Genomic DNA, 27,023 nt, shown 5'->3' with positions numbered 1-27,023 from the left:
GCACTGTACTTTTCCAAGTGCTTAGTACAGTGCCATGCATGTAGTAAATGCTCGTGTACTGTCTATGTTTGTCTCCCCCATTCGACTGTAAGTTCATTAAGAGCAGAGACCTGTCTTCTACTTTTTGTGTATGCTCTCAAGTGCTACAGTGCTCTTTACACACATTGGGTGTTCTGATAGTCGTGACAAAATGGACATATAATCAGCATAAATATGGATGATGGATGTATGGATGTGTTCGCTAAACAGGTGAGTTGAAAAGGGTTGGGTGGTGGGATGGAGAATGGGTGGGATTAGTCGGGGAATGATTCTTGGAGAAATTGGCCTTGGGCTGTTATTTAAAGGGGAGACATCCAGGAATCTGTTTATTGGACTGGGGACAACGCTGGCCCTCAAGAAGCGGAGGGTGGAGCATGGAAGCAGACAGTTTGTGTCCACACAGAACTCTGTCCAAAGTCAGTCCCTTCAGCTTGGGCAACAAGGGGAGAACGTGGGTGTGCGTGTGTTGGGGAGGGGGTGGAGGGTCGGGGAGGAGAGAGATTCCTGGGGACAACCTGGCAGTGATAACAGTGGAGGAAGTTGGGATGAAATCCAGGACTCCCTCTAGCCTAAGCTGAGCACAGTTGCTCCTTTAACTCTAGTTGGCTAAGCACACCCCTGGGACTCTGTAGCCTGGTGCTCTGTCCCTAGTCTCCCTCCACTGATTTAGTAATTGGCATAGCCAGCTGTAATGAGGTATGTGCACAGAAGAGCAGCTGCTTAAAGTTACAAGTCACCCAATCTGCTTTGTAGGAGACTATGTTTGTGGGGGGATCAGAAAGGTTGATGCGTTAGATGATACCATCTGACCCCAGAAATATGAGTTCCTTCCACTAGGGCAGTCAGAGTTAATCCAAGGGGTCATTTCTGGCTGACTGGCGGTCATTCTAGGGAGGGTCAGGCTCATGCAAGCTCACTTAGAAGGGAATTCTGGGAAGCTAGGCATTTGGGGAACTTGAGATAGGTTAATGCCACTTCTGAATATAAGGAGTCCTCTCCCCTCATCAATCCTCTCCCTTCACTCAATGTCAGCCGTCCTCTCTGCCCAGAATGCTTAATGGAAACAGCCAGGAACCTTTTCTGGGTAGAATCTCTTCTGTCACAAACTACAAGGCTGCTCCCACTCCGAGTTCAGTTTACTCCACGAATATGCCTTTAATTTTACTGAATTGGAGCGGGTGAGATGGAAGGCTACTGATCCAAATAGCCGGTGCCGTTTGTCATGTCCCCTCTCACTGGTGGACACCAAATATTCAAGGAAAACCTACAAAAGTGAAATGAAATTTCGTACTGGGTCTGGCATCTTGCTCTGGTTGGGTACGTCTTTTGCAGGTCTCCGTTAGTCTGTAAACTCCGTGAGAGGAGGAAGAGCCCTCTCTCCTTTACGTCGTTATGGTTGGCTCCCTTGGCTCATTTTCTTCAGACTGAAAAGGAATGTCCTCAAGCTTTTCCTGATGGAAATCGAGTTCTTTCAAATGATTTCAAGGTGCTGTCTGTCCTTAGGGTCTGAGGAGAAAGCCATTTTGACTGGGAATCTGTCCTGTCGGGCACTCCCTCATTCCTGTTCTCCTCTGAGCAAGTCCATGTCAAAATGTCTGCCTCAGAGGATGAGCACTGCAAGGAGAGGGACATGTTGTTCTTCTATTTACCACAGCACCCAAGGGTACCAGGAAATAGATAGTGCTAGTGGTGGTGGTGATGGAGATGTGAGGTTTAAAAATGAGGTTTAAAAATGGAACCTGAAACGAAACAAAAAAAGTGGAGGGAGGGAAAGAAAAGCTCACCTTCTCCAGGAGGCCTTCCCAGACTGAGCCCCCCATTTTCTCTGCTCCTTCCCTCCCCATAGCCCCTACTCCCTCCCTCTGCTCTACACCCTCCCCGCCCCACAGCACTTGTGTATATGTGTAGATATTTATTATTCTATTTATTTTATTAATGATGTGTATATATAATTCTATTTATTTACATTGATGCTATTGATGCCTGTCCACTTTCTCTGTTTTGTTTTGTTGTCTGTCTTCCCCCTTCTAGAATGTGAGCCTGTTGGGTAGGGATTGTCTCTGTTGCCGATCTGTACTTTCCAAGTGCTTAGTACGGTGCTCTGCACACAGTAAGCGCTCCATAAATACGATTGAATGAATGAACGAATGAAAACTTTCTGAGGGATTCTCCTCCACTTTGTTGGCCATATTTCTGGGATTGCTTTTGCCCAGCATTGTATACTTCACAGATTAATATGACTGTTTGTGACCTAATGACTCTAGCTATTAAGGCCGACATGCAGTTCTGCTTTTCCTGCACCCAGGAGTCTGGCAGGTTACAGGGGGTTTATGTTCCAGAACTGAGGTCTCTTCCTTTCCCTTTCCTTCCAATACTGGAAGGAACAGGGGAAGGTTTCGGCTCAGTCAATCAGTCGTATTTACGGAGTGCCTTTTGCGTGCAGTATGCTGCACTAAGCACTTGGGATACTAGAAGAGATTTATTATTACATGATTTCCTGCCTTCAAGGAGCTTACAGTCCACCAGGGGAGACAGGTAAAAAGCTGCAGACAGTAAACAAACAAGCAAAAAAACCTCAAACTGCAGACAAGAGGAAAATGGCTCCTTAAGTGTGACAGTGGAGTGTGTCTGTAAGTACTTAATTGGCACAGAAGTGCTGAAGGGCAGTTTGCGGGGATATAAGGTGGGGAGATAAGAAATTAATCGGGAAAGGCTCCCTAGAGATCACATCTCCAGCCCTGATCTTACTCCTTCTCCGCAGTCTCCTATTTCCTCCCGTCTTGAGGACATCTGTACCTGGATGTTCCGCCGACACCTCAAACTTGACATGTCCAAAACAGAACTCTTCATCTACCCTCCCAAACCCTGCCTGCCCCGCCCCCCGCTGTGACTTTCCTATCACTGTAGATAGTGCCACCACCCTCCCCCTCTCACAAGCCCATAACCTTGGCATTATCCTTGACTCATCTCTCTCATTCAACCCACGTATTCAATCTGTCACCAAATTCTGTCAGTTTTACCTTCACGGCATCGCTAAAATCCGCCCATTCTTCTCCATAATAATAATTGTGGTATTTGTTAGGCACCTATTGTGTGCTTATTATTCTTTTTCTCACCTTTGCTGGACTTGGATGCAGGGCCAGATGATCCCATTTGTGGCCTCAGAGCCACTTGAGGGCGAATGAGCTGTCTGTCCCTCTCTCCCTCCTTTCCGGCCCAGGCAGATGGGGGTGTTGCAAGAGCGTGACCCCCATGGGATTGCAATCTCCACGCCCCACCGGGTTCATGCTGCTACCGCAGCTCCGGAGCCCCGACTCCCGCCTTGTCCCCAGAGGATCCGGCACCCTATCTGGGCAGGCAGGCCAGGAGAGAGGCAGGTGGACACCTCATCTGCATGGGGCGCTGGGGCCAGGAGAGGCAAGAGTCTCCGGCCTGGCACTGGAGCCTGAGGAGGGTGAGAGAAACAGTGGTGGAATGGCTGTGTGGTGGGGAAGGTGACTAAGTACTTGTACCTTCTTCTCCCTTCATTCCTGTCCTTCTCTCCCTCTCTGTCTTTTCTTCCCTCCCCCTTATTTTGTGCCCCCACCATTCCCCAAGGTCTCCCCCGCCCCAAACTCAAAATGAAATGTGGGCACCACTCTTTGTGGCCAGATTTGGTGGCTGCTGCAGTGCATCCTCCTGAGGCTTTGAAGAGGGTCCCCCTTCCCTGATATCAGGGTACAGGGAGCCCAAACCCCCTGGAGGAAAGACACTTTGGGATCTAGCTAGCATGGATTTTTCCAAACTCTAGGGATTAGAGTGGCCTTGTGCTTTCTGAGCTCATCCCCTCTAAAGTTAAGCTGTGTTCCCGGGACTGGAGTGTCATTTTTTTTAGAGCCCTTTGTTTCCATAGGAGACAGTGGGGTCAAACAGAACCATTTAGCTTCAGTATGATGACTCACACCTGTCGACATTAGGAAGCCGGAGATGAGGAAATTTGGAGAGAAAGATAGAGAGACTTTCTATCTTTCAATTTCTCAGCTCACCAAGCCGGATCTTTGATCCTCTGAGGCGTCCTCTATGGGTTTCACTGGGCTTCTCCAGTTGTGTGGCCCTGTGTCCTTCCTGAGAGATGGGGGTGGGTGATAGCATCTCTTCTCTTTCTGGTCACTGAAATGCCATGGTTCTCAACCTTCCCCATTTCATCCCCAGGTAGGGTGGCCCCTGATGGCCCATGTGAATACTGGACACACAGACGCATGGGATATCACGTGCATTACACTGGGCACTCGACATAATGAAGTGACCTCATATACACCATTCTGCGGGACCCAGTCCAAGGTCACACAAAGCTAGAGTGTTTTGCTGAGTGGATTCCTGAGACTCCTTCCCTCACTCTCCCCCACCTCACATACACTTGCTCCAGAGACTTCCTGTTTCATTCCCAGGTCTCTGTAAACATAGGCACCATTTCCAAGGCATGGAACTCAGGGGCTGGAGCTGGGGTGGAGGGAGGCTGGACATTTACAATGAAAATACTAGAAACCATGGCCCTGGACTGGATAGGGGATAGACTCACTGAAAACTGAACAAGTGGTCACCTTTGCACCTTATATCTTTTCCTGGTGAATGTCCACTGAGCCTCTCTTTGGTTACTCTCCCCTGGGATTGTAAATAATAATAATTAGGGTATTTGTTAAGCACATACTATGTGCCAAGCACTGTTCTAAACACTGGGGTAGATACAAGGTAATCAGATTGTCCCACATGGCGCTCGCAGACTTAATCCCCATTTTACAGATGAGGTAACTGAGGCATAGAGAAGTTAAGTGCCTTGACCAAGGTCACACACCTGACAAGTGGCAGAGTCAGGCTTAGAACCTGTGTCCTCTGACTCCCAAGCCCCACTCTTTCCGCTAAGCCATACTGCAATGAACATCATGAGATCTGGTATCTATATCACTTCTTCCTGCTCCACCCTGGGTTTTCCAACAGAATATTCCTTGCCGTACCTAGTCTAGCCCCCTTTCTCCTGCCTTTGTGCCTTCTTTCACTCTCTTCATTCATTCATTCATTCATTCATTCATTCATTCATTCATTCGTATTTATTGAGCGCTTATGGTGCTGTGCACACAGTACTAAGCACTTGGGAGAGTACAATATGACAATAAACAGACACATTCCCTGCCCACAGTGAGTTTACACTCCCTCCCCTCCTACTCCTGGGTTGAGCTTTCCCCTAAACCATCTGCCTCCATTCTGATCCAGACTTGTCTCAAATCTCAACTCTTTGAGAGAGTTTTATCTTGGTACTCTCTCAAGAGCCTGGTTGACATCTTCATTCTCCTCCTCTTCCCTCCCCCTTCACATTCTACCCTCTAGTACCTTTCAGAATAACAATTTCCAAGAGAGGAAAATTGCATGCTGTGCAGGTCACTTCAGAGAAGCAGCATGGCCTCGTAGAAAGAGCATGGCTTGGGATCAAAGAACTTGGGTTCACATTCCAGCCCTGCCACTTGTCTGCTGTGTGACCTTGGGCAAGTCATTTCACTTCTCTGTTACCTCATCTGTAAAATGGGGATAAAATCCTACTGCCTCCCATCTAGACTGTGAGCCCCATGTGGGAAAGGGACTGTGTCCAACCCGATGACCTTGTATCTATCCCAGTGTTTAGAACAGTGCATGGCATACAGTAAGCACTTAAAAATAACATTATTATTCTTATTATAAAAAATAATTACTATTTTATAGTTGGGGTGCTCATTTTTCACATGGTCACTGCAGAGCCCTGCCCGGTATTTTGCTCAATGAATAGCCATTCAACCCAACCCTTTTAAGGGGGTTCGTTTCTGCCGGGAAGTACAAGATTAATAGTTTTGAGCAGGAGTTTATTCTCTGGCACCTTCTAGTGCTCGTGATGTTTAAAAGAAAGTGATGATAATGGTGGGGTGCCTGATACCAGCAAGTGATAGTGCCAGCGAGTTCCCTTGGGTATGCCGGCACATTTCCTGTATTGTCCATAGGGCCTCTTGGGGGCATTGTCCATCTTACACTAACCTTTTCCCTTGGCCTATCCTTTACCCTGAAATAACCTTTTTCCCTAGCCTAACCTTTTCCGCGGGCGTAAACATTTCCTCTGGCCTAACCGTTTCTCCTGGCCTAAGGTTTTTCCCAGCCTAACCTTTCCCCAGGCCTAATCTTTTGCCCTGGCCTAAATTTTTCCCCGGCCTAACATTTTACCTCTATCTGTTGCCGAATTGTACATTCCAAGTGCTTAATACAGTGCTCTGCACGTAGTAAATGCTCAATAAATACTATTGAATGAATGAATGAATCTTACATTGCTCCCCGTAGGGCTTGCTTAGAGCTCACCCTAGTTTTCTTCTGGAGAGGAGAGTTTTTCCAGAAGTTGGAAGTGTGCCCAACCCAAATAAGTTGCCCAATGGTGGTGGGTGTGGCAGAGCCAGGGTGGTGTCTGCCCAGTATAGGTAGTCCTCAACTGGTATAATAATAATCATTTGTTGAGTGCGTACTGTGTAATAATAATAATAATAATAATGGTATTTGTGAAGTGCTTACTATGTGCCGAGCACTGTTCTAAGAGCTGGGGTGGATACAAAGTAATCGGGTTGTCCCACGTGGGGCTCACAGTCTGATTTCCCATTTTATAGATGAGGTAACGGAAGCACAGCGAAGTTAAGTGACTTGCCCATGGCCACACAGCAGACAAGTGGCAGAGCGGGATTAGAACTCACGACTTCTGACTCCCAAGCCTGTGCTCTTTCCACTGAGCCACACTGCTTCTCATATGTGCATGGCAGTGTACTAAACTCTGGATTACATATAAGATAATCAGGTCAAACACATTCCCTGTATACCACACCGGGCTCACAGTCTAATGGAGAAGGAGGTCAGGTATTGAATCCTCATTTTACAGATAATGAAACTGAGGCATAGAAATAAGTGACTTGCCCAAAGTCTCATAGCAGACAAGTGGCGGAGCTGGGATTAGAACCCAGGTCCCCTGGCTCCTAGGCCTATGCTTTCCACTAGGCCATGCTGACAAGACAGTTGGTTCCTGAGAACGTCAATTTGTTAAAATATAAGTTGGAACCAATTTTTCTCATAGAACCAATGTTATAGGTAGGCCATTCGTTCCTGACTTAGGTTAGCTATTATTTTTATCAGAAGCACCCAAAATTATATACCCAGTTGGTACAGTTCATATACAGTAGATCATAAGCTCCAGAAAGACAGGGAACATGTCTTGCTCCTGTTGTACTCTTCCAAGAGCTTAGCACAGAACTTTGCACTCGGTAAGCTCTTGATAAATACCACTGGTGATAGTGAATGATCATAGATGACTAATATAGTTCCATTCGTGTATATATGTATTGAATCAAAGAGATTCTATGTTTGGAAATGAAACGGTGGAGTTGACCCTCCTTGGTGACCCTGTCTGGTCATCAGGTGAAATTCCCCGCCCACTGCCTTCTCCTGCCCTTATAAATGTTCCCTTCTTGTTGGGACTTTTAGGACTGTTTTCCCATTTCTCTGCAGTTCCTGTGAACCTGCCCCCCTACACCCACTACCTGTGCCTCTGAATCCCTGCCCCTCCTCTCCTCCCTTTCCCAATCCCAACTCTTTTAACTCTTTCAAAACTTGTTTGACGGACAGGCTGGCCCCTGCCCCTGGACCATTCTGGGCATGAGGAGGAGGCTCAAGAGGGGGTCCACCATTGCCCTTGGCCTCCCCTCAACCTGCCCCAGCCCAGTCCTCCTGGCTGTGGAGGTTCTGGGGAGCATTCTGCAGATGGGGAAAGAGCCACCATGGGGAGGGGCCAATGTGCTGCGAAAAATAAAATAAATTGAAAAATAGGGCCTTGTATGGGGACTGTGAGGATGGGAGTGGTGGATTTGGGGAAATGGTGGGAGGGTCAGGTAGATGGGAGCTGTGGCGAAATGGGGAAACAATGGGAGTTGGGGACAGAGATGCCAGATTGCTAGATGGAGTCACCAGGGAAGGTCAACATGTCCGTTTTGCCTCCGATGCTGTACTTTACTGGAGGTGGTACATGAAGCTAGTGCCATATAGGAGGTTAGTGTCATAGAGTCAAACCGGCCGCATTTGTAAAGCCGAGGCAGTATAATTTTAGAAATGTCCTAATTGCCATTCATTGTAACTTGAAACGCTCCCACCCCGATACACTGGGGGCTGCCTTTATCCAAGAGAGAGGTCTGCCCTAGTTGTTGTTATCGTTATATTTATGAAGTGTTTACTGTGTGCCAAGCACTGTGCTAAGCACTAGGGTTGGCAGAGGATAATCAGATTGGACGCATTCCCAGAGCGAGAAGTTTTAATGTGGAGAAAACACAGCTATAATTGCTCCATCTAAATAGCTGGAGCTCTATCTGTCTTCATCAGCCGCTCTGCCCTCTTGTCCTCCCTCCCCTGCTGCAGCTAATTCTTGCCAGCTGGATGGGTCCTGAATCCATAGCGGGGATTGGGGGAGAGGGAAGTGGAAAGGGGAGCTGGGTCTGAATCTGGATCATCAGAGTTGAGTTGTAGAAGTTTTGGTACTCCCCATCCAATGCTGAAAGGGCCCTCAGAGCACTGGGTCTGGGAAAAAAAACTCCGGGCCCACCCTCAGGCTTCAGTCTATGCAGCAATGTGTGTTACTTATGTCAAAGAAATCAGGAAGCACCAATAGAGTTCTTTTGCTGCTTTTTTTGACGGTGGCTTTCGTCATTAAGATCCTTCCATCAGGAGATTTTGCTGTGTACCGTTCGGTCAGCTCTCAGTGATTTGTGACCTTGGAAGTTAGGGAAGACATGGAGAATTGAAATAGAGGGATAATCCAAAATCTTACATTCAGTCAATAGTTTCAACCTCCTCTTCCTTATAACCTGCTCCTAGATCTGATATCAAACAGCCAAATGAACTGAATTGTGTTTCCTTTCCTCTCCTTTTTCTTGCTTTTTTTTCCCCCTCCACTAGTGGACAAGTTAATGAGATGGGAGATGGCTAAATTCTGGGGATTGGGAGGGAGAAATGAGTTGGGATCATCCTGAAAAATCACCTGAATAATCAAGAGTTGACCAGTCACCCTTCCGCTCAGGGCCTGATCTTGCAGACATCTTGGAACCTACTACTTGGAGACCATTTGCAACTGTAGTCCCTTTGGGCTTAGCACCATGGGGTGACACCATGAACTCTGTTCCCACATTTTTTCAGGCAGGAAGGCTAGTGTAACTAAGCCATGCCACCCTGGATTTGGAAAACAATCAGAGGAGGAGCCAAGATGGTGGCTTCACTGCTTTTCCTCTGCCAGCTGTGGCTGGGGTTCTTTCAGGTGCCGCGGGGGTGGGTTGCCGACCGAGGACCTCTCAACGCAAATGAGGGTTGTGCGCAGGCCTGGGTCCTCGTGTTGGAAACAGGGACTGGGGTCTCTGGCCTGATGAGTTACTGGCCGCAGGCTGGCCTTTGCAGCGTGAGTTCTTGCAATGCAAGTGGGAGCTGGACATCAATGGGAGTTGGGATTCTGGAGTTGCGGCGGCATCATGACCGCCATGGCAGTGAGGTTTGTGTGGTCGGTCAAAGAGTCGATCTTATTTATTGAGCATGTACTGTGTGCAGAGCAATGTACTAAGCGCCGGGGAGAATACAATATAAATACAGTCACATTCCCTGCCTACAGTGAGCTTACAGCCTAGAGGGGATGCGTGATGAGTCACAGGATCAGGCAGAGTGGGGCAAGTAGGTGGGTGGCTTTGAGATGGGGGAGTGAAGGGAACTGCTCGTCTCCCAATTTGGTGCTTGGTGAGGGCCAGGACTTCCTCGTTCTTTACCTCGTTCTCCTTCCTTTCTCTTCCTCCCTCTTCTATTCCCTTCCTCTTCTCTTCCTATCACTCTGCTTCTTCCTCGCCTGTCTCCTTGAAGCTCTAACCCCGTGAAGGTCCACCTTAGGTTTGCCACCTCCTCCACCCCACTGGCCTCCTGCTCCAAATGAAAAGTCGGTGTCCCCGAGCCCATCTAGCGCATCTTGGTGGCTAGTCAGTTCAGCATCCAGCTGCAGCAGGAAACAGCCAGTTTTCCACCCTTGGGCCCCCTCAGTGGACCTCAGCCCTGGTTCCAGCTTGTATCTATCCTTCCCATTTCATCTTCTTTGAGTGAAGGGGGAGGGTGGACGGAGCGCCCTGCTCTGGGGCTTCTGTCTGTGGGAATAGCCGGGAGTCTAAGAAGTCTCCTCTAGAGCTCCAGCACTATTATTGTTACATTTTTCCATCCCTTGAATAAACAGCTGGGTCTTGACATTCTTCACAATGGCCACGTGACTGTTTTTTCCACTGTGGAAAAGCAACCTTTCATCAAAAGAGTTTACAGCCGGCAAAGTGAACAGCAAAGCCATCCAAATTCAGTGGGGGTGGGGAAGTAGATGTGCCGTCTGGGAATTTCCTAGGGATAATGTAAGCATATTGAAAGGAAAAGAAAAAAAAATGATCTGGGCTGATGATCCTTGGGGCTTTAGCCTATGGGCTAGCTGTTGTCGAGAACTTGCCCTTCTTCTCATAAACCTTTTGGCATGCTGACTGGTGAACAGTTGATATGCCCAAAGCTGTCATATTTTTGGTGGCCATCATGTTTAAAATTCAAGCTCTGACCAGGCCTTTTACTGCGTGTGTGTGTGTGTGTGTGTGTGTGTGTGTGAGTGAGAGAGAGAGAGAGAGAGACAGGGAGGCAGAAAGTGAGAGAGACAGACTGACAAACAGACTTTCTGTCTGGCCTGAATGAAGGAACTCAGAGCACATTCCTTCTTATGGTTTCAGAGCTGATCTCATTCAAGCACATTTAAATATTCACTGTTTACTCACACTGTCCTGCTCACTTTAGAACCACTTGCAATCACCTAGGCACATAAGAAACAGGGGACAAAGTTGTTTAGAAAAGGTTCTGGTATCTGGGAAGGTATCTTCTGTTTAGGGATTAACAGCTCTCAACACAACATGTGTTTGGATTATGGGCAGTGCACCTCTCACTGCCATATGCACAAACAGCAGGTTGAAAAGAATGATGAATTATCAGCTGTAAATGTTTCCTCCTTCTTTTTCCTAGTTACATTTTCCAGCTGAGTAAACTAGGTCAGAAACATCTCTCCCCTAACCTATTTTGCTGCAGTTGATGCTTAATGACTCGGTTTCAATTGTTGTAATGAACATAAATATGAAAAATTTCTTTTTCAAAGCTCCGTCAGGTAGGAATTTGTTTCTTTTTTCTGGTCGATTGATCCTTTTCAGTATTTCCGAGATATACTATGGGAAGTAATAAAATGTCCACCCGGCACTTGATCATTTGTCTTTTTTATTTAATGGTATTTTTTTAAAGTGGTTACTATGTGCCAGACAGTGTACTAATTGCTTACTATGTGCCGAGCACTGTTCTAAGAACTGGGGTAGATACAAGATAATCACGTTGGACACAGTCCATGTCCCACATGGGGCTCACAGTCTTTATCCCCGTTTTACAGATGAGGTAACCGAGGCACAGGGAACTTAAGTGACTTGTCCTAGGTCAAACGAAAGACAGTTGGCAGAATGGGGATTAGAATCCAAGTCCATTGACTCGCAGGCCTGGGCTCTCTCCACGTGGCTGGGCTTTTCGCTCAATCAATCAGTCACTCAGTCTAGTGGAAAGAGCACAGGCCTGAGAGTCAGAGGACCTGGGTTCTAATTCTGTTTCTGCCACTTACCTGCTGTGTGACCTTGGGCAAGTCATTTAACTTCTGTGCGTTCCCTCACCTGTGAAATGGGAATTCAATACCTGGTCTCCCTCCTACTTTGACTGTGAGCCCCAGGTGGGATCTGATGCTCTTGTATCTACCCCAGTGTTGGGTACAGTGATTGGCACATGGTAGGCACCGAACAAATACCATTATTATTATTAAGGTACTCGTCCTATGCTTTTAACAACAACATTCCTCCCCCCTTCCCCAATCTCCCCAGTAGAAGCCCATTCCAAAAATACTCCTCAAGGACTTGCAAAAGTGAACAAAGTTAGCACAAGGGACCAAACCTCTAAGGGAAAGCTCACAGACAAAGAATCAACTGTGGTATTTGCAACTGGGCCCAAAAGATCTTCGGGTACTCAAAGGCAGGTTCCCTCATGGGAAGTGGGTTGAATTGGCTCAGGTTTACAGATGGGGCTGATGACTTTGCGCAGATGATTTGTCCGTTCTTCCCCCGCCACTGCTGCACGTGCCTCCCTTCCCAAATGAATTGGGCCATTGATCCATGGAAATCACCCTGCTGAGTGGCCATCTTATAAATACCTGTAGCTGGGGGGTTGAAAGTTTGAAATTTGCCTTTAAGAGTAAATTGTGTCCTGTCCAATTTGGATGTCTTTGCTCTCCTCACTGAGGCAGAGCCCATGGTGGATGAAATTTAATTTTCTTTTAACTACAGCATAATGTTTTGGGTTAGAATATTTAGTGTCTGAAATCAATCAATCATATTTATTGAGCACTTACTGTGTGCAGAGCACTGTACTAAGCAAATGAACTTGGAAATATATTCAGAAGAAGCAACTACTGAGAAATTTTCTTGCTCTCTGCCTGGTGCCAGATCAGCCTACGACAGTGAATCCAGTGTTTCTTACCTGGCAGCCTATGAGCAATCAATCATTCAAACAGTGGCATTTATTGAGTGCTTACTTTGTGCAGAGCACTGAACTAAGTGTTTGGGAGAGTACAATACCACAGAACTGGTAGACACGATTTCTGCCCACAAGGAGCTTACACTCTAGAATGGGAGAGAGACGTTAAAATAAATGACAGATAAGGGAAGTGGCAGAGTATAAGGATAGATGCATAAGTGTGCTGTGTCCACAGTGCTATCCTAGGCCAGGCATCCAGTCCATCCAGCCCAGGATCCCGTGTCTAACAGTGGCCTCAGGATGCTGGGACAACTCGTGTGTCGTTGCCTTCCACGAGCAAGCCCCAGCATCAGAGTTTCTCTTCTGGGCTTGTTTCAGCACTGGGCTGATGGGATGTAATAATAATAATAGTATTCATTCATTCAATTGTATTTATTGAACGTTTACTGTGTGCAGAGCACTGTACTAAGCGCTTGGAAAGTACAGTTCAGCAACAGATAGAGAAAATCCCTACCCAACAAGGGGCTCACAGTCTGGTACTTGATAAGTGCTTATTATGTGCCAGGCACTGTTCTAAGTGCTAGGGTAGATACAAGATAATCAGTCCCTGTCCCACATAGGGCTCACAGTCTTAATCCCCATTTTGCAGATGAGGTAACTGAGGCACAGAGAAGTGAAGTGACTTGCCCAAGGTCACACAGCAGACAAGTAGTAGATCCGGGATTAGAGCCCATGACCTTCTGACTCCCAGGCCCGTGCTCTATCCACTAGGCCAGCTCTGCCTGACAACCTCACCCTGAGAAGATGGGGGAAAGGGGATAGGGTGATATGAGCATGAACTCCTCAAGGTGGCAATTCCTCGAGAGGCCTCGAATTGTACCATCCACCAAGCTGGCTCCATTTCACCCAAAGACTGACCAGGACCCGGATGGCTGGGAGTGCGCACCGACTGTTTGTCTCCCTCCTGCAGCTGACAGAGTGATCATGGGGCCCCTCACAGGAGGCAGCTCTTCCGTGTGTGCATGTTCTTTTCATTGGGATTTATCTTGATGACTCTCCCTTCCCCCCCAGCTATTACACGGGCACCGACAGTAGGTTGAGGGAAGGAAACTGAGCAAGTGGGATAATCGTTTAAAAAAAAAATGGGGAGAGGAGATACCCTCTTGGAGTGCTCAGTTAGAATGGCTGCCTGCAGAATCTGGGTGTTAAGCCATGTAGCAACTCTCAGCATGAAAAGATGGAGCAGTGGAGAAAACGGTCACTTTTCACTGAAAGAAGTGGCACTGTTCCTCTAGATTGTAAGCTCCTTTTGGGCAGGGAATGCGTCTACTTTCTCTCTTATATCGTATTCTCCTGAGCACATAGTACAGGGCTCTGCACACAGTAAGCATTCAATAAATGTGATCGATTGATTGATCCTGTTACCATTGACATAGAGTGGTTTGTTGGGTAAATGAGGGTTGTTGCTGTTTGAAACCGCTTAGATCACTCTGCAGCATCTGGTCTAGAAATTGCATTATGCTGTCCCATGTCAGTGAAATATTGAATTTCTCCCATAATAAAGTTGCCTGCCATTAGTGTAGTGTAATAATGAACCAGGAGAAATTAAATTGCCCTTTTCTTTCTTTCTTTTTTTTTACTTTTGGTCTTTTCATTTCTTTCCCTAGTTAAATGGCAGGTGGGAGGCCTTGCGTGAGGACAAATGGGACGAGTGATGGTTGCTAACTCTATTTCTGTTGACCTTTTCCTGTAGAGGCTGTTCAGGACAGGAGAAGCACTTTCTCAAATCTGAAATGATAAATTACATCTCTCCTAGGTCTTGATCCATCTGGGAAAGTTCATGCAAAAGCAAGAAGGTTAAGAAAAGATACAGGTATGGAGCGGATATCTGCACTCTATGCACTTTCACTTATTCATCTCTTATTTTGAGGAAGGCTGCAGAAAACCTTATCTCTTGAAGAGCTATCCTATAGGAAAGTAAAAAAGTGTCTGTTCACAGCATCACCCACGGGTATGTAGGGCTTGCACCCGAGAGGATGTGTCTTGAATCCAACCGACTTGCAGATGATTTTCAGAGAAATAATAATAATAATAGCATTTGTTAAGTAATTACTATGTGCCCAGCTCTGAGGTAGGTAAAATATAATCAGGTTCCACATGGAGCTCACAATCTAAGTAGGAAAGAGAACAGGTATTGAATCCCCATTTTGCAGCTGAGGGAACTGAGGCACGTGGCAGTTAAGCGACCTGCCGAAGGTCACATGGCAGGTAAGTGAAGAGAAGCAGCGTAGCCTAGTGGATAGAACATGGGCCTGGGAGTAGGAAGGATCTGGGTTCCTGGCCCCACCACTTGTCTGCTGTGTGACCTTGGGCAAGTCACTTAACTTCTCTGTGCCTCAGTTACCTCATCTATAAAATGGGGATTAAGACTGTGAGCCCCACGTGGGACACGGACTGTGTCCGACCTGATTATCTTGTATCTACCCCCGTGTTTGAAACAGTGCGTAGCGCGTAGTAAGTGCTTAACAAATACCATGAGAAAAAAGTGGCAGAGGTGGAATTAGATCTCAGGTCCTTTGACTCCAAGGCCCATGCTCTCGCACTAAGATACGCTGCTTCTAAAAACTTCCCCTCTGCTGAAACACAAATCCCAGGGCATCCATTTTGTGGGACTTGCTTCTCAGTTTGGCTGGTCACCATGGGCCAAGCTCCTTCTGCAGGAAACAGGAAGTCCAAGGACCAGGCAGGCAGGTTCTCTGCGCCCCACTAGAGTATGGGTTTGGGAGTTAGGGGTGTTCAAGATCTTGAGGAGCTTGATTCTGAACAGACTCCACTGGGGCTACCCTGTGTAAAGATCTTTAAATAAAAATTATTTCAGTTTGTGCGGAGCATTTCTTTTGAAGCGGTTGGAATTCCTTGCTTTCTTACTTTCTAGACTGTAAGATTATCATGGACAGGGACCATGCCGGCTAATTCTGCTGTATAGCACTCTCCCAAATGCTTAGTACAGTGCTCTGCACATAGTAAGAGCTCAATAAATACCATTGATTGATTAGGATACATGTCCAACATTTTTCAGCTAGCCTGGTCCCTGTCCAGAAGTGGGCCCTCATCTGTCTGGGTTTTAATTTTTGACGCTGAACTTCCCTCTGCCGAGTTTTCTGGCCCAGATGCTGTGTCAGACTTCACACTGACCTAGGAGGGGGATGCAGAAGTTTTAGAGCAAATGTGGGAATTCAGAGACGCCCCTGGAGAGATGCTCTGGGATTGAGTGATGTCTATTTTCTTTTAGAAAATGGTGTCCGTGGCATCATGCCCAATTAATGCGTGCCTAGCATAATACATGTGGTATCACATGCACTTCCTTGTCTGGTGTTGGCATGTGCCAGTGGTGGTCACCCAGTCTCCCTAAAGTTGTAGACTAACCTGAAGCTCAACAGAACTCATTAGGTAGATAGTCATTAAGGGCCGAATTCTTGGCTGGCATTTGCCTTAATGTGGCCCTCCAAGGCTTCAAGCAGCGAGGCATTCTGGTGGCGCTGAAGGTAGGGAAATGAAAGGACAAGTCCACTTAATTATAATAATTGTGGTATTTATTAAGCACTTATCTTGTGCCAGGCATTGTTCTGAGTGCTGAGTTAGATACAGGATGATCGGGTTGGACACAGTCCCCTGTCCCACATAGGGCTCACAGTCTCAATCCCCATTTTACAGATGAGGTAACTGAGGCCCAGAGAAGTCAAGTGACTTGCCCAAGGTCACACATCAGACAAGTGGCGGAGCCAGGATTAGAACCCAGGGCCTTCTGACTCCCAGGCCTGTGCTTTATCTACTAGGCCACGCTGCTTCCCCGTCTCACTTAGTAAGACTGGGCAACCTACGCATTGTTTTAGTGGGTCACAGTCTCACCTGGTTTGCCTGCATGTGAGAGCACATCTAATGAGGTACTTGTGAATTTCTGAGTAGCTTAGGAAACTCAGGTTCATAAGTCTTCATTTCAGGGTCAGGTGCCATAGGGAATTCTGGTTTGCGAAAGGCCAGAAATATGTCACTGAAAGTTACTCCCTTTTTTCTGTGTTTTGGGGTTGGACCTATCAGAAAGAAAGCTGTTCCAAGGACTATTGCAAGTGCTGGAATTTCAGCCAATCCAGCAGCCAGGTTTTGTTGATATGTGAGGCATGATGGGCATGGCAGCTCCCCGTAGGGGAACCATGTGTAGTTACATCTAAACAGTGCCTAGAAACTTTAAGGGGGTTAGCTTGTCTCCCTACTTTTAGAACATGAGATAGTGTGTGACGTCATTTTGAAGCGAGAACAGTGGTCATCCAGCCCAGGTTTCACTCTCCAATGGGGCCAACAGGATGTATGGAGGTGGAACCATGTGATGGGAGGGGAGAGGGATGGAGAAGGGAGAAAAGGAAAGAAGGAGAGATGGAAGAGAGGGAGAATATCGAGTGCTTACTGTGTGCAGAGCACTGTACTATGTGCTTGGGAGAGTACAATACAACAGAGTTGGTAGACACATTCCCTGCCCACGATGAGCTTGCAGTCTAAAGGGGAAAAGCGTAGAAAATGGGAAAGAGGTAGGAGAGATGGGCAGGGAAAGAGGAAGACTTGGGACCTGTCCAGGAGTCTGGAGTCTGCCTAGGCTGCCCACCTCTCCCTGCTGCAAGAGTAGCTGAGTAAGGTAGCATCCCCTCTCTCCAGATTTCCTTTCTCTCCTCCAGGGAACTTCAGCAGAAACTTCTTCAAGATGAGCAAAATGAGGTACTGAGAGGTTAAGTGACGTACCAAGATCACTGAATAAATGTGGAGGAGCCAGAATCAGGACCTAATGTCTACTATTGCTAGATTTGAGGCTGCAAACCAGCTTCATTTTCCCTCCACTCCTGTGATGGCAGGGATTGTGGCCCTCAAATCGAGAATAACTGTGGCAAGGTAGTGCCCTGAAATAAGGGTTAATCCAAAATGTACAGAACATCTGGAAATCCTATTAAAGCCTTTGCCACCAATTTTATCTCCTGCTGACTTTTTGGCAGATCTCACATCTTATTTTATGACTGTGCCTTTTCACCTATCCACCGCCCACTTCATGGAAAATTCAGGTTGATGGCTGAAAACTGGGCACAAGGTGCTTGTCCTCCACCCTGTTCTATTTCCACACCTCTTGGGGCAAACGAGTGTAACTATGTTTTGCCCCATGAATATTGGTCCCTCAGAGAGGAATCCCACTAGTTTTACAATAACAGTGTGGGCTAGGAAGGAGCAGCGTAGCCTAATGGAAAGAGCCAAGGTCTGGGAGAGGACCTGGATTCTAATTCTGCCTCTACCACTTAATAATTATGGTACTTGTTAAGCATTTACTATATGCCAAGCACCGTTCTAAGCACTGGGAAAGATACAGATTAATCAGATTGGACACAGTCCCTGTCCCACATGGGGCTCACACTCTAAATCCCCATTTTACAGATGAGGTAACTGAGGCACAGAGAAGTGAAGTGACTTAAGGTCCTACAGCAGACGTGGCAGAGCTGGGATTAGAACCCAGGTCCTTCTGACTCCTAGACTGTGCTCTATCCACTAAGCCATGCTGCTTCCTAGCCACTTGCCTGCTGTGTTTCTTTGGCCAAGTCCCTTCATGCTTCTCAGGGCCTCAGTTTCCTCATTTGTCAAATCAGGGGTTAAATACCTGTTCTTCCTTTCTCTGAGACTGTGAGCCCCATGTGGGACAGGGACTGTGTCTGACCTGATGATCTTGTATGGACTCCAGTGCTTAGTACAGTGCTTGGCTGAACAAGGGCTTTACAAATACCACCATTATCTCTGTTCTTCTTAAAGACTTTGAGGGAAGGGAAAGGGTGAAGCAGAGTGGGAGGAGGAGCAAAGGGTAGGGAAGCAGTGGGGAGAGAATGAAAGAGATAGGGTGGCAGAGGGAGAAGGAGAGAGGGCATGTAAAGGTCAGCCTAGATGGCTTAAATGGCCTTTGGTCAAGCAGGTGCTCATACTGAGTTTCTCTAGCACTGATATTTTGGTCTTTGCTGAGCTCCAGCCCTAGTTCATGGAGGGAGTTAGGAAAAAAAAATCCTCTGCTCCACCCTTACCCAAGCCCACTCAGCCCTAGGCACAGCTGGACAGCTGGCTTTTCCTCTCCTCTGCAAAATTCCGGGCCAGGGCTTGGCTTCATTCCAGACAAGCCATTGCCTTGGCCCAACCCAAGAGCCTATCTTTTCCTCTGGGTTCGCTGATTTGAGCCCAGCTGTGAGAGGGGGAGGGCTGAGGGAAAGGTGAAGGGCAGTCAGGAACAGAGTGGAGTCACAATTGGTGGAGCTGTGGGCAGCCTGCCTACGGTGGGCTCCATGAAAGAGCCTGAGTGGCCAAAGGAGACAGCTAGTAAAGCCTATTAATCAGGCCCATAGAAGGGAGCCCTCTGGATGCCAGGGGCTGGCCAAGGGCTCTCAGCAGGTGCCTGGGCTGTACTGCCTCTGTGGGGAAGTGGGATGTGATCAGGTTCCCTCTCTCCCTTCCTCCCCTTCCCTCTCTCTCCCTCACCCTTTCTTCAGCCCACAAGCTGGCCAGTTAGCAATATGGCTTCTCATCTAGAGCCAGAGACCAAGCTGCAGATTTGCCCAAGGGCAGGCACCCAAAAGGGCATATAAGTTAAAAGCATTTTCAAGGTACTTTGTGGGGGTCCTGAAACAGAGGAATCAAAGGCAGTGGCTGGCTCCTGAGTGTGGGGCCGCCCCAGACCCTCCTGCCGCGCCGCACCGAGGGCATCGGTTGAATAATTTTCTAGCTTTTCCAGGTGCTCTCATTTCTGTGGACGCAGAGATGATTAGAGACATTTGCCTGAAAGCTACCTAAGCCTGGGCCACCTTCTGTGGCAGTGAAGCCTCCTAGACTGCTACTGGTTAAAGCGGGACACTCAAACAGTTGCTGTATTGTGAGCTGAAATTGGGAAACCAAAAGCAAAGAGGGCAGAGGAAACATTTTCAGGATGCACCAAAGTGGTCTTTGGAAGGCCAAATGATTTGACTTAGATTAGCATATTTTGGGCACATAATCAGGAGGACTAATTCTCTGGAGAAGACACTAATGCTAGGAAAAGTCCAGGGGAAAAGTGGAAGAGGCAGACCAGCAGCTAGATGGATGAAGAGAGGAGCAACGATAATGGAAGAACCATTAGAAAGGTTACGGATTATGATAGAGGACAGGACGTTCTGGAGAAGTGTATCCATGGAGTTGCTGTGAATCGGAAATGACTCGACAGCACTTAATAATAATAATAATAATAATAATAATAATAATAAAAACTTCTCAGGCAATGTTGCCATCCAGCTGAAAACTGGGAGTCAGTTATTGCCAACAGACTAGTATGGCGCAGGACAGTCAAGAAAGGAGTGGCTCTTTTGACTCGTTCAATAGTATTTATTGAGCGCTTACTGTGTGCAAAGCACTGTACTAAGTGCTTGGGAGAGTATACATTCCCTGCCCATGAGGAATGTGAGATGAGGAGGCAAAAGCAAAAACAGTGCCAGATGCTGTAAACCTCACACATGACAGCAGGAGGAGCGACAGCTTTTGTGCACAGCGCAGTCAGGATTGTGGCTTTTCAGTAGAGTGGAAGCTTCTTGAGGGCAGGGAATGCATCAGTTCTGTAAAGTGCTTTCCCAAACACATAACACAGAGGATTGCACCCAGGGGACACTCAATAAATGTTACTACGGTGGGCATCCATGGGGGAATTTCACCATCAGTGGTGGTATCATCTTTGAGTGTGAAGGACAATTTTATCTCTGATGTATGTAATGTAATACACACACACACACACACACACACACACACGCCCACACATTATTTAGGGAAAGGCAACCCCATACTTAGGGCTCAGCAGTATTCCTCGACTATTCTAAAGTTTCATACTTTCTATACTGAGACTAACAGCACTCAGAATAAACAAATGACTAAAGCAGACCTCAGGCCCCACTTCCAAGCTGATAGTTGAAAAAAAAAAATCCATCCTCTTTCATGGTTTTGTAGTTTCTGAATGCATTTTGGAAGTGGGATTGCAGTGTGGGGCACACGTCCAACCGAGATGCTTTCCTTCTAGCAGAGTCAGGAAGAGACTCTGGTGTGCTTTTGGTAGGTCACTTCCATTCTCCCAAGAGCTTAGTACTGAACTCTGTACCCAGTAGGCATGCAATAAATGCAATTGATTTTAATAGGGTGGTGGGTCATTGGACTCTGAGGAGAGGCTGAGAGTGGAAGGAGCACAGACCTGGGAGTCAGAGGACCTGGGTTCTAATCCTGGCTCCATTAGTTGTCTGCTGTGTGTCCTTGAACAAGTTACTTAACGTCTCTGGTCCTCAGTTATCTCATCTGTAAAATGAGGATTAAGACTGTGAGCCCTATATGGGATGGGGACTGTGTCCAACTCTATTATCTTGTATCTACCTCACTGCTTAGTACAGTGCCAGGCACTTAACAAATACCATTAAAAAGAAAAAAAAAGTTTCGTTGGGATTTTACAGGCGTGTAGGACTAAGAACAGAGTGTGATCTTCCTCGATCCCCCCCAGCCCATTTATTCTATTCTCATATGCCTTAGGTGATTAGGTCCATCCAAAAAATCAGCAAAGGCCAAGAAGTAACCAAGATCTTCAAGTCAACAGGTGCTTTTAATGGACATGGATGATATTCTGCACATTGGTGTACTGAAGCCCCAGTCTCAAAAATAGCCATTGTCAGTCAGTGCTGAGGCTGGTGTTTCTCTATATGTAACAAGTCTCAAGTATGTGGAGCTGGAGTTGGAGCCCCACAGACTGGGTCATAAGCTTGACCCATGCCAGTTTTCCTCCCTGCCCAACTTACCCTTGCCAAACTCCCAATTTCCCTCACTTTCCCCTGCCTCTCACCACTTTGAACCCCCTCCACCACTGTGCTTCCAACTCTTTTCCTCCCCAGTTGGCTCAGCCAGTGGGTGGGCCTCTAGATGGTTTAAACAGTCTAGCAGAAGAAAATGTTGAAGGGCAAATATCATAAGGCTCCAAGGTGGTGAATCAGGCCTCATCCCAGCCTATGATGATTATGGTATTTATTAAGCATTTACTCGGTGCCAAGCCCCGGACTAGATACCAGGTAATCAGATAAGCCCCAGCCCCTGTCCCTCCAGGGGCTCACGATATAAGAGGGAGGGAAAGCAGGAATCTTATCCCCATTTTACAGATGAGGAAACTGAGGCCCAGAGAGATTAAGTCCCTTGCCCAAGGTCCCACAGCAATCCAGTGACAGAGCTGGGAAAGCAGTCCTGTGTTCTTTCCACTGCTTCCTATGACTTGTCTTGGATGAAACTGTGGTGCTGTATTTTGGGGAAGGAAGGGATCTACAAGAGATTCTCATATTTGCAGACCTTCAAGAATATTTACACACGATTTGGTTTTAAATACAGCAGCTTTCAAGCTGGCATGAACCCACGGGCCTAGAGCTTGAGACAAATGACTGTAGCCGTGGAGGAGATCAGGCTGTGGGCAGGTGGATATTTAAAGAGCAATATAAAACAAACCCCTTCAGGCTCCCCTCCTCCTCCTCCTTGCTCTTAGAAACACCATTGATCTGAAATTAGGAAGGGAGGGAGGGAGGAACTGGAGAGTGTTGACCAGCTTTAATAATTTTTGTAATCTATTTGTAAGGCTGAGTGTGAAACACAGTTTCTGAACCTGTGGATATTGAAGTCCCCAAGGATCAATGTAGGGATGGAGAAAGAGAGAAGGAATGTGAAAGAGGGATCACAATGGTTCAAAAAGCTATGTACGTCTCTTTAATTTATTTATATTACTGTTCATCACCCCCTCCAGACTGTAAGCTCCTTGTATGCAGGGAACGTGTGTAACAACTGTTCTATTTTACTCTCCCAAGTGTTTAGTATAGTGCTCTGCACACGGTAAGCACTCAGTAAATATGATTGATTGATAGATTGATTTGATTGACTATATTCCCGGAAGATTTTTGGACACTTTGAGGGACTGTTAAGTGGGCCATAGATGAACACAAGACATTGCAAGAAAAGGAAACATTTGCATTTGCAATCGCCAAATAAACCTCCCAAAGGCCAAAACACAAAAATCCCAAATCATGGGACCCTGAACCAGGGGGGTGTCAGATTGTTCTAATCTTGGCTTGATTCCTGACTCATAATGTGACCTTGGACAAACTAATGCTCATCTCTTTGTTTCCTAATTTGTAAGGAGGGGATGGATCCCAGGAGGTGGCTAAGACATGAGGCATGCACTGAGGAAATATTTTGGGGTTCTCTCAAAATGCCTTCCTCCCTGTGCCATCCCCTAGGCTGGGGTTCTTGGACTCAGAATAATGAAGGGTTGAGTAAAGTGTGGTACCCTTCTTGACTTGATAGCTTTCTACTTTTATAAGACTTGTAAAGGGTAATTCTACATCCATATTAAGATCCAATTAATATGAGTCATTGATTTTCACCTTTAGAGAGAAATTACTCAAGTTACAAGGTCTAAGAGAGGCATTTTATTGTTCAGCACATGGTGGGAGTGAGTTTGTATGGAATTATATTCTCAAGTGAGAGAAAATTTATACCTAGGTAATCCTTTTGTGTGAATTATCAGGTAAATTCTACTCAGGGCTGAGGTGAGGGGAGGGAGGAAAATTGAAGGGGTGTGGATATACCTGGGAAAGATCTAACTTTTGCAAACGATGTCATTTTATTTCAGATTTTTTGTGTCTCCAAAATTTAAAACCAACATGTGGGTTTGGACCTTTTTCCTTTCCAGATGGCTCTTTTAAGATTTTCCATTAATCAATCAATGGTATTTACCAAAACATTGCCCTAAGCGCTTGGGAGAGTAGGATAGAAGCTAGGAACACATTCCCTACCCTCACTGAGTTTACAGTATAATGGAGGTCTTGTCTTGTTTTTGAGTCATCTCCGACCCATAGCGACGCCATGGACACATCTCTCCCAGAGTGCCCCGAGTCCTTCTGCCTTCGTTCTGGTAGTGTGCCCATAGAGTTTACTCGGTAAAAATACGGAAGTGGTTTACCATTCCCTCCTTCCGCGCAGTAAATCTGAGTCTCCACCCTCGACTCTCTCCCATGCTGCTGCTACCCAGCATGGGTGAGTTTTGACTTGTAGCAGATTGTCTTCCACTCGCTAGTCACTGCCCAAGCTAGGAATGAATGGGATATACCTCTGCTTGACTCTCTCTCCCATAGTCGAGACTGGTAGAGTACTGGAAACTCTCCAGGTGTGACCCTGAGAGGGGGTTAATGGAGGTAGACAAAAATTATTTACAAATAGAAAGAAACAAGGCTAGAAGAGGAAGCAGTACAACTAAATCAGGAGGAAAGAGCTAAATGAATAATTAAATGTCCAAATCAAATATCAATATGGACCTAAGTGCTGAAGATAGGAATCAATCAATGGTATCTATTGAGTTCTTACTGTTTGCAGAGCACTCTACTGAGTCCTTGAGAGAGTACAACAGTACAATACAACAGATTTAGTAGACATGTTCCCTGGCCACAGAGAGCTCACATTCTAGAGTTAGGGACTGACAGTGATACAAATAAATGAATAAATTACAGATATGTACATAAGCACTGAGGGTGGGTAAATATCAAGTGCTTAATTCAAGGGTACAGATCGAAGTGCAGATGCGAAGCAAAAGGGAGAGTAGAGTGAAAGGGCTTAATCAGGAAAGGCCTTTTGGAGAAGATTTCAATAAGTGTTTGAAAGTGGAGAGAGTGGTGGTCTGTTGGATATGGAGTGGGAGGGAGTTTCAGGTCAGAGGGAGGATGTGGGCAAGGGATCGATGGCGAGACAGGTGAGATGGAGGTACAGTGAGTAGGTCAGAGTTATAGGAGTGAAGTGTGCAGAGAAATGATTCGGGGAGCAGAGTTAAGCATATAGACTGGGAGAGACAGAAAGCAGGGAGATTAGTGAGGAGACTGATTCAGCAGTCAAAGCGGGACACTGTAGTCAAGGTGGAATCAAATATTTTATGAGTTTAGCTTTGAAAGAGAAACCTATTACTCTTGGTGTTATTTAGCCAAAGATCCCACTTTCTCCCCTGTGCCTTCCACCCACCGCCCCCGCCAGCAGCAGCTTTGAGTTTTTTCCTCTTAATTGTACCCACATGATAAAAATCAGCAGGAATTCTGCAATTCCGGGCTCCTGTTGGCACTGAGCAGCCTGCCTCTCTTGGGCACTGGACCGAGTGTTTTAAAGCTGGCTTACCGAACAAGCCCGGTCTTGAACTGACCTTTGCCCTCGGTGTGCGTTTGGGAAGAGGAGGGTGTTAGAGCAGGAAAGGCTCCTCTGGGTTTGCAGAGGGGTAGAGAGGTGAGCCGATCCGTTGCGGCCATTTGGCTGTTAGCGCCGGCTTGTGATGCGTCTAGCCAGCCGCCTTCGTGAAATGCGACTGAGCAGGCACGATGTCCGAGTCATGCTGCCTGAGTGGGTTGGTAAAAATTCAGTGGGAAGTCGCCTCAGGGGTCCATGGGTCTGTACCTCCAATTTGCCTGCATTGAGGCTGAGATTGGGTTTCTCCAGAGTGCCCCTGTGCAGGTTTGGGAACTGATTCAGTTCAGCACAAATATAAATAGAAACTTGCACATAGGGCTTGGGGGGATAATTTTCCTTTTTGCTGGTTGCAGAGCTCCTCAGCTCTGTGTCTAAGGTCTGCACCTCAGATCGTCCTAAGGTCAGTATCGTATTTAGCACCTCCATGGTAACTCCTTTGTGTTGTGTATCTCTCTTTGCTATACTGATTCTCAGGTTGCAGGGAAATGGGTATAAGCAAAAATGTTCTGGGAGATGTGAAATCAATCTTCTGTACTGTAGTTGGAAGCTGCACCTCTGTGGACAGCAGACTTCTTGGCCTTTGTTTAACCGGGGATGGGCTCCTATTTGGCTTTTGCCTTTTCAAGCGCCCCCACCCTTCGTCTTCCCCCTCCCCCTATGCAAAGGCACTGTCCTCCTGTGGAGGTGGGTCCCAGGGGCACTCAAAGGGAAGTCTCCGCTCTGGGTCCGACCTGGGAGGTGGCTCTCTTTGGCAGCAGTGGGATCAGCGGTGGGGGCTGCAGGCTTGCTGGGTCTCCCCTTCCCTGTGTTTGCTGCAGGGGGGCATTTTGCTTGGAAACTTGGGGGCTCTTTCATCCTCTCCGGAGGCTGACTCTAGTGAAATTGTAACCCTCTCAGAGTGAGGCCCACATCTGCTCCCTAGCAACCGAATGTGATAGCACAGGCGGGCTGCATTGGGCTGGGATTTCTGTCCTCTTTCTCCAGGTGACACTCAATTTCGGACATGCTCCCTGTGGAGGGTGGAGAGTCTGAAAGTGGGCTGGGGCTGGGTCCAGTGGGGAGGAGTCAGTCGGATTCTGACTGGGATCAGACAGCTAAGCTAGGGAACTAAGTCGAATTATTTTTTCCAGGAAATCTAGTGTGAAGAGTTAAGAGGGAGATTAGCATGGGATATTTTTATAGGCTGGTAGCATGTGGTCAGCCTTGGGGAAAGAGAAATGGGAGCCACATGCTGCTAATTGATACGGTGCCTCTGTCATGCTGCGTCTGTCCCGTCCTCTCCTAGAGCTTGGTCCCTTTCTCAGGGGAACACGGGCTTAATTGTCTCTGACTCCTCCCTTAACGTAAATAAGCATGTTCTCGGGGACTGGATTTATCGTATTTCCCCCCTTCATCTGACAATCCTCCGCTCTTAAGGAGAAAACCATAGGACGAGGAAAAGAAGGAAAAGAAGCAAAGCTGTAAATATGAACTCTACAGCCGAAAAGTTTGCTGCTTCTGCTTTTCGCTTCACCGGAGATTCACTTAAAGCCACAGTAACCATGCTTATTTAAAAATTACCATTAAAGAAACCCTACCTGTTTCAAAGAGTTCAGCTTAGTGGAAGGGATCAGGGCAGGCAGGTTGTGAGTTTGTGTGCAGTGTGTGTTCGGTGTGGAGGGGCTTCTTCTGTTTCTTTTCCCTAGTGTCTCCCCCACCTCCTCTCTTGCCTGAATCAGGACTCTTCATATGTGAAGTATTCTGGGTGGTTTCGCTGCTAAGAAATTTAATAATGTCTCATCTCTTGTTCATTTTGCTTCATATCCAGGCAATTTCCACTGCCCCAGGACTTGTTAGCAACTCTTCCACAAACAGTGGGGATACCTGACCCTCGCTAGGCAGGGTTAGGTGTCTTTGGGTGGTGCTGATTCTCCCTCTTTCCCCCTGCTCCCTACCCCACCCCCAACCTTCCATCTGTTGATTGTTGAGCATGAAATCTGGCAAGACCTCTGTGCAGTTCTTGGGGATTTCCATATTGGTTGCGGTGGACA

The 27,023-nt window shown here is 47.0% G+C and overlaps 1 protein-coding gene and 1 non-coding gene across 15 annotated transcripts in view; one reads left to right on the top strand and one right to left on the bottom strand.

Moving 5' to 3' along the window:
• Window positions 1–27,023, top strand: part of ATP2B2 (ATPase plasma membrane Ca2+ transporting 2) — a 563,774-nt gene that overhangs the window by 297,035 nt on the left and 239,716 nt on the right. Inside the window, exon 2 of one of the 14 annotated variants that reach the window (XM_029050112.2) lies at window positions 14,483–14,539. The exons of the other annotated variants lie outside the window; for them this stretch is intronic. The gene's annotated coding sequence lies outside the window, so the exon portion shown is untranslated. The remainder of the gene's footprint in view (window positions 1–14,482; window positions 14,540–27,023) is intronic. 14 annotated transcript variants of the gene reach the window in all.
• Window positions 23,816–23,953, bottom strand: LOC114806650. Its single transcript, XR_003754713.1, has one exon. It is a non-coding gene; the product is annotated as a small nucleolar RNA SNORA7 (small nucleolar RNA).

The sequence above is a fragment of the Ornithorhynchus anatinus genome, chromosome X1, assembly GCF_004115215.2.
Source record: "Ornithorhynchus anatinus isolate Pmale09 chromosome X1, mOrnAna1.pri.v4, whole genome shotgun sequence".
NCBI classification, from domain to species: domain Eukaryota; kingdom Metazoa; phylum Chordata; class Mammalia; order Monotremata; family Ornithorhynchidae; genus Ornithorhynchus; species Ornithorhynchus anatinus.
This window is presented reverse-complemented; position numbering and strand designations above follow the sequence as displayed.